Here is an 8,677-nt window from a genome sequence, read left to right as displayed (position 1 = left end):
ATGAAAACAATTAAATCATATCTAGTGATAATTACTTGAATGTCAATGCAGTTACGAGATGGGGAGTGGCAGTATGGATAAGAAAACAAGATCCCTCAATATGCTGTCTGCAAGAGACACGTCTTACACCCAAAGACAAAAGCAGACTAAAAGTTAAAAGATGGAAAAAATATATACTAAGCTAATTGCAAAAATAAATAAATAAATAAATAAAACCAAGCAGGAGTGGCAATATTAATCTCTGATAAAATAAACTTTAAGACAAAAACCAGTATAATAGATAAAGATGGACAGTATCGCATGATTAAAGGGTCAATTGACCAAGATAGCACAACCATAACAAATATCTATGTTACAAATGAAATAGATAGATCCAAAATAGATAAAGAAAACTAACAGATTTGAAAAAAGAAATAGACAAATCTACAAAAGTAGTGGGAGATTTTAATACACTACGTTCAAAAAAGGATAAAACAACCAGAAAGAAACTCGACAAAGATGCAGAGGAACTAAACAACACAATCAGCTAACTTGACCTCATAGATGTGTACAGAGCATTCAACCCAACAACAGCATAATACAGATTCTTTTCCAGTGACATGAAACAATCTCCATAAAAGACCATGTGTTAGGCCACAAAACAAACTGTCATAAATTTGCAAACATCAAAATACCACAAAACATCTTCTTAGACCACAATGCTATAAAATTAGAACTCAACAATAGGAAGACCAAGGAAATTTTCATGTCAATATTTTGAAGTCAAATACATGGAAACTGAATATACCTTGCTGAAAAGCTACTGGGTAATAGAAGGAATAAAACATGAATTAACAAGTTCCTAGATAATAAATGAGAATGAAAACACAACATACTAAAATCTTTGGGACATGACAAAAGCAATGTTGAGATGACAATTTATTTCAATAAACGTACACATCCAAATTTCTTGGCATAGATGAATGAGTGCCTCCAGTGCCACTTTCAATTTGTTGAAAGATTTTAATTGGTATTTCATCAATTCCCAGAGTCCTGTTCTTTGCCATTGTTTTCAGTGCACCTTAGACTTCTTAGTTTACTACCATAGACACTTGATCATATGCTACCTCTTGAAATGGTTGAACATCGACCCCTTTTTTTTTTTTTTTTTGGTACAGAGGCTCAGTGTATTTCTTCAAAATTATTTTGATGCTTTCTGCATCAATCAATAATTTGGTCAAAGAATCCTTCAGCTTTTCAAATTGAGACTTGAATTTTTTTTCTTTAATTCTTCCAGCTTGAAAATGCTGAGTGTGTTCTTCCCTTTTGGTTTTTATACATTTCATTATAATGTTTACCTTTGTCTTCTAGAGCTGCCCTTTGAAACTTTTTGTTCAGCACTTTCACCTTCTCATTTCTTCCATTTGCTTTAGCATCTGTATGCTAGAGAGCAAATTTCAGTCTCTTCTGACATCTAGTTTTGTATTTTCCTTGTCTTCATAATGACCTTCTGCTTTCTTCCTGTATGATGTTCTTGATGTCATCCAACAACTCTTCTGGTCTTTGGTCATCAGTGTCTAATGCATCAAATCTATTCTTAAAATGGTCCCTAAATCCAGGTGGGATGTGTTCAAGGACATATTGTGATTGTGGATTTGTTTAAATTTTCTTCACTTTCAGCATGAACTTCAATATGAACAACTGATGATTTGTTCCACAGTCTGACCCTGGCCTTATTTTGACTGCTGATATGGAGTCTTTCCACAGTCTTTTTCCAGAGATGTAGTCAATTTGATTTCTGTGTATCCCATCTGGTGAAGTTCATGTGTATAACCATCTTTGATGTTGTTTAAAAATGGTATTAGTAAAATGGTTTTGAAAATTTTTATCATGTATTCTCTAGCATCATTTCGATCACCAAGAAAAGGTTTTTCAATTACTGATCCTCCCTCTTTGTCTCCAAATTTGCATTCAAATCACCATGTTTGATTAATTTCAGACTAAAGAAGTTGGTAGAATTCTTCAATTTCATCCTCAATGGAATTAGTGGTTGCAGCATAAGTTTGAATAACAGTTGTATTAACTGGTCTTCCTTGTAGGCATATTGATATTATCACAGACAGTATTGTACTTCAAGAATGATGTTAAATATTCTTTTTGATGAAGAATGTGACATCACTCCTATTCAATTTGACATTCCCAACATAATAAAATATGTGATTGTCAGATTCAAAAAAGTCAATACCAGTCAATTTCAGCTCTACTACTCCATGATCTACCACGTCTGTCAGTTTGTCACAATGTAGTGACTTGAATGTTGCTATGATTCTGAAAGCTATGCCACCGGTACTTTAAATACCAGAAGGACCACCCATAGTGAACAGGTGAACAGACTAAGATAACTTTCCAGATAGACTCAGATAAAAGGAGAGATGGACTACAACTGAATACTTAGTTGCTGAAAGCTTTTTGAAAGGCAGTAGAATACGGTCAGCACCACAATATTAAATATTGAAACATGATGAAGTGATGTGGGTTAATGTGCTGGACTGCAAAGTTGGCTTGAACCACAAGAATGGTGGTTCAAGCTCACCAGTTGCTCCTCAGAAGCCCTATACAGGGTAATTATGGCTCAGAACCGACTCGACAGCACTTAACAACAACAAATGGGCAAAATATTACATGATGCAGAAAGCATGAAAAGAAGATGGAAGGAAGATACAGTATCACAGCACCAAAAAGAAATGGTATATTTTAAACTATTTCAATAAGTAACATATGGCCAAGAGCCAATAATACTGAAAGAAAAATTCCAAAGTGCAATGAAAGCATAGGAAAGAAAAAGGCTCCAGGAATTGACAGAATACCAATTTAAATCTTTCTACAAACTGAAACAGCACTGGACTAATTCACTCACCTGTTCCAAGAAATTTGGAAGACAGCTATCTGCCAACTGATTGTAAGAGATCCATATCTGTTCCCATTCCAAAGAGAGGTGACCCAATGGAATGTGGAAATCATCAGACAATATCATTAATATATCACATGCAAGTAATTTTTGCTAAAGAAAATTTTAAAATGACAGCAACCATACATTGACAGGGAACTGCCAGAAGCTCAGGCCGGATTCAGAATGGGACAAGGAACGAGGGATATCATTGCTCTTGTCATATGGATCTTGGCTGAAAGCAGATAATACCAGAAAAATGTTTGCCTTTGCTCTTTTGACTACACAAAGCTTCGATTGTGTGGATCGTGACAAGCTATGGACAAAATAGTAAAAATATGAAGATTCTAGAACACTTCATTGTGTTCTAGAAGAATGTGTGCATAGACCATGAGACAGTTGTTTGAACAGACAAGTGAACGCTGAATGGTTTGAAATTAAGAAATGTTTGTGCCACAGGGTTGTATCATTTCAACATATTTATTCAATCTGTATGCTGAGCAAATAATCTGAGAAATTGGATTATATGAAGAACGTGGCATCAGGATTGGAGAAACACTTATTAACAGCCTACCATATGCAGAGGATACAACCTTGTTTTCTGAAAGCAAAGAGGACTTAAAACACTTAATGTTAAAGATCAAAGACCACTACCTTCGTTAAGGGCTAAACCTTATAATAGAAAGAAAAATCCTCACCACTAGAACAATAAATGACATCAAGATAAATGAGAAAAGATTGAAGTTGTCAAAGGCTTCGTTTTGCTCAGAACAGCAATCAACACTAATGAAAGCAGCAGTTAAGAAATCAAATGTCATATTGCGTTAGATGAATTGGCACAAGACCTCTTTAAAATGCTCAAGAACAAAAACGTCAGTTTGAGGACTTAAGTGTACCTGACCCAAGCCATGGTATTTTCAATACCCTCATATGAATGTGAAAGTTGGAAAATGAATAAGGAAGACCATAAATGAGTTGATGCATTTAAGTTATGGTGTTGGAGAAGAATGTTAAAGGGAGCATGGACCATCAGAGGAACAAACAAATCTGTGTTGAAAGAAGTACAGCAAGAATGCTCCTTAGAAACCAAGACGGTCAGACTTCATCTATCATACTTCAGATATTTTATTGGTAGGGACCAGTCCCTGGAGAAGGATATTGTGTTTGGTAAATTGGAGGATCAGCAAAAAGAGGAAGACCCCCAACAAGATGGATTGGTATAGTGGCACCAGCAATGGACTCAAGCATAGCAGCAATTGTGAGGATGACGCAGTACCAGGAAGTGTTTTGCTCAAGTGTACATAGGGTCGCTACTGGTGGGAAACTACTTGATGGCATGTAGCAACAATTCTGCGGGGTTAATGCACTGTACTGCAAAGTCTGTTTGAACACAAGGTTGGTGGTTCAAGCTCACCAGCCACTCTTCAGAAACCCTATATAGGGTAGCTTTAGGTCGGAACTGACTCTAAGGCACTTAACAAAAACAATAATTCAGAAATAATTCGCCTCTCTTTCTTCCTAGTCTTTCTTAGTCTGGAGGCTCCACTGAAATCTGTCTCTGAAATCTGACTCTGCCGGCATCAAAAATATTAGTGGTGTAGTATTTTTACAGCATCATAGCAAGACAGAAGCCACCACAGTGCAACAAATTGACAAAGGAGTGGTAGAAGAGTGGAATGCAACACTCTTAATCCAGTCACAACCTGATCTGATGTAAGGGAGAGTTTTTATGGGCTGTTGTCTGCAACACTTTTTATCGTACAAGAGAGAGAAATGAGCAAAGAGAGATACCCACTATGCCAAGAAAAAAGAGCTGAAAGGGAGCTTGTCCCCTGGAGCTTGACCTCCTAGATCAAGGGACTGATGATGCCAAGACATACAGAGCTAAGGACAACAGATGCTGACATTTTGAAGTGCTCCTTCCACATGTTATTTTTGTTCAGTGCCATAGAGTCGGTTCTGATTCATAGTGACTATGTCTAGGGTTTCTAAGTAGCAGCTGGTGGGTGAGATTGAACCACCAATCTTGATGTTCAAACAACCTTGTACTCCAGTGCTTATCCTGCAGTGCCACAGCAGGACTTCTTTCACATGTTGTTTTTGTTGTTGTCAGGTGCCATCGAGTCGGAACCGACTCATAGCGACCCCATGCACAGCAGAACAAAACAATGTCCAATCTTGGGCCAGCCTCACTACCGCTGCCACACCCGATGCCATCAATGATGCCACCTGGCTGATCCATCTCGTTGGGGGTCTTCCTCTTTTTCTCTGACCCTCCATCTTACCCAGCATGACATCCTTTTCCAGTGACTGTTCCCTCCTGACAATATGTCCAAAGTATGAGAGACGAAGCTTAGCTATCCTGGCCTCCAAGGAGCACTCTGACTGCACCTCTTCCAAAACAGATCTATTGGCTCTTTTGGCAGTCCATGGTATTTTTAGTATTCTCTTCCAACACCACAACTCAAAGGCATCAATTCTTCTACGATCTTCCTTAGTCACTGTCTAGCTTTCACATCCATATGAGGTTATTGAAAATACCATGGCTTGAGTCAGGCGTACCTTAGTCCTCAAGGTGGCATCTTTGCTCTTCAACACTTTAAAAAGTTCCTGTGCAGCAGATTTGCCTAATGCAATACATCATCTGATCTCTTGACTGCTGCTTCTACGAATGTTGATAGTTGATCCAAGAAGAATGAAGTCCTTGACAACGTCAATCTTTTCTCCATTGATAAGAATGTTGTTTATTGGTCCAGTGTGAAGATTTTTATTTTCTTGACATTTTCTTTCACATAGGAGCATTTAAACAAAGGACAGAAACTCTTCAAAAGCTATAAATTTTTTATATTTTTTAGCAGAAGAAAATCCCAAAATGCAATTATTTTGTGAGCCATCCAGTCAATTCCAACCCATATCAACCCTACGGAGTCTTGGCGTGTCACTGTAGGATGAACACTGTATTGCTAACTTCTAGGTTGTGAATTCAAACCCACAGTTGCTCACTGGAAAATCCTATATGGGGTGGCTGTAAGTCAGAACTGACTCAATGGCACTTAACAACAATATCGACCCTAGGACAGACTAAAACTACTCCATAGGATTTCCAAGGGAGGCACATGCCAAGTCTTTTTTTCTCTGGTGAATCTGCTGATGGGTTTCATGTTTGATTTCAAACATGAATTTTAAGAAAACGGAATGAGTATATATATTATCTTTTCTCCCAGAATGTAAATAAATAAATAAATAATTGAGCAATACTTAAATTTCTTGCTTAAACACTTAAGTTCCATCTGTGTATTATAATGTCACTTCTAATACCACATTCAGGGGAGGAAAATCATGTACAAAAGTTTTCTAATTAGCATCCAAGCACTTAAACATTGAGACACTGAGACTCCTTATAAAAACACTAAATATCTTATTTTGTACAAGAATTTTTCTGGGTTTTTTTTTTGTTGTTGTTGTTTACTTGTTTTTGAGCAAGGATGATGAAATAAGAACAAAGAAAAACTGGATGTCATTTCTGAAACTAACTAACCTTATAGCCTGGAACATTCAAGAATTTATGGATTAATAAATCTTATCCATTCTCAGAAATGTTCTTGAAAAGCTTCATCTCCTACACCTATATCAATAGTGATAAGCTGCTGTAGGCAGGAAAAGTGCCTGTTTCCCTTCATTCCAGTTCTTTTCTCTCCCCTTAAAAATGATTATTATTGGATCCCCAGAGGCATTTAGTAAGTGCTCAATAGTTTTTGTTTTCAGTGACTAAACAGATGAATGTATCGATGCCTGGATGACAGAGCAGGTTCTCTGGGATAAGGAGTGCATATAACAAAATGTTGTTGTTCTTAAGAGCTGTCCAGTGGGTTCTGACTCACAACAACCCTGTATAGGAGTTCCTAGAAATGACTGATGTGTTTGAACCACCGATCTTGTGGTTAGAATCCAGTGCTTATCCTATAGCACCACACCTGGACCAAAATGTAGGTTCTTAAAATTCCTGAAAGGCACCACCAGATCCCCAAGGGGGACTCCAACTGAAGCACAAAATAAATAAAACTCATCTAATACATATCAGCTGGCCAAATAATTCCGACATACCGAAAATTTTCTAGGCTTCCAAAATGAACAGTTGGTTTAGTCACTTCTTGAACACCTCTACCTTGTAACTCAAGAAGGATATATAGCCTTCCTGCTATTAAGTGCTGTCAAGTCAGTTCAGACTCACTGGATAGTGTTTTAGATGCTGAAAATCTTTGTGGGAGCTGACAGTTTCATCTTTCTCCTGCAGAACAGCTGGTGGGCTCGAACTGCAGACCTTGTGGTTTGCAGTACAGTGGTTATTCTATCGAGTCAATGCACTCTCCATGCAGCCTTCTGTATTTTAAAATTTCAAACAAACTTTTCCAGGACATTGGAATATTATTAATAATAAAATTAGTAATATGAGTTAATAGTTGATAATTAATATTAATTTATTAATTTCTGTGCATTTCTTTCCATTCCAATGAATAGGAAACCCAAACTGCTTTAAGCCAAAAAATGAATTTATTGATTCAAATACAAAAATATCCAAAGGTAGAACTTTTTCAGTCACAGTTGGATTCAGAGCTCAAATATCCCCATGTGCTTTTAGATTTTCTAGTTCTTGGGTCTCCCTCCTTTAGGACAAACTTCATTCTCAGGCTTCACACAGTGGCATAAGCATTTCTAAACTCACGTCTTCACTATGCAAAATTCAGTACTTTTTAAGGGGCCATATTTGGGCCACATACTTCTCTCTAAACCAGTACTAGCTACTAGATGGGCAGAATGATTCTCTTTGTTGAGCATGAGTGCAGACATCTTCTGATGCAGATAAGCTGTCTGGTAGGCAGGTGGTTGGATCGCCAAAAAAAAAAAACCCGAGGTACTATTTCCACAGAGAAGAGAGCGCTGGGGTGCCAATCCACAAATGTCCACTATAACAGGGTTGCTAGGAGTCAGAACTGACTCGAAGTCACTTAACAACAACAATGATTCCCTCTTTAGATCCCTTCCTGCCCCCACACATCTAATAAAACTTTAACATATGCAAACCAAGATGAGATGTTTAAAACATTATTGGATTGGGGTGTCTAACCAAACTATGTTAAAGTTTCATTTTAATAGCTGGCCTTCCATTGTCTTCAAGAACTGGAACACATGACCTTTCAAAAAGCTAGGGAACAGAGAGAAAAAGCCCCACTGCCAGCCTTGCCTCACAGCGGCCCAGAACACAGCGCCTAGTCCAGCATTATGGCCCGGAACTGGGTAGCAGTGGTTGCCTTGCCCGCAAGGTCAAGGGCGGGTGTTCTCCACCTTCGTGGAATTGCTTCGGAAACTGGATCTGCTTCCCCGGTGGAGCGACTGTAGCGCAACGTTGGTGGTCGCCACCAGAGTGACCGTCGGGACGGGCCTGCTAGGGCAGGATGATAAGGGACCCAGTCAGGGCCTGAGGACGCCCGATGAAGCAGCCTCAGGCTTGGATTCCCGCCCCAGGCCCTCCCTTGGGCCCGCGCGCAAGGACCAGTAGCTGGGAGGCGGTGGCTTGCGCCCCGGGAGGCGGCGTGAGAGCGGCGGCGGCGCGGACGGGCGGGTCCGGGGCGGCGGTTCGCGTCGGAGCGAGGAGCGCAGGATTCCCCGAGCGCCTGCTGCGCTCGCCCAGCAGCCGCTCCCTGCCTGGCGCCTCCCGCGCTCCAGGAGGAACCCTAGTCACCCACCACCTTC

The sequence above is a fragment of the Chrysochloris asiatica genome, unplaced genomic scaffold, assembly GCF_000296735.1.
Source record: "Chrysochloris asiatica unplaced genomic scaffold, ChrAsi1.0 scaffold00288, whole genome shotgun sequence".
NCBI lineage: Eukaryota > Metazoa > Chordata > Mammalia > Afrosoricida > Chrysochloridae > Chrysochloris > Chrysochloris asiatica.
The sequence above is the reverse complement of the archived record's forward strand: the minus strand, read 5'-3'. Positions refer to the sequence as shown.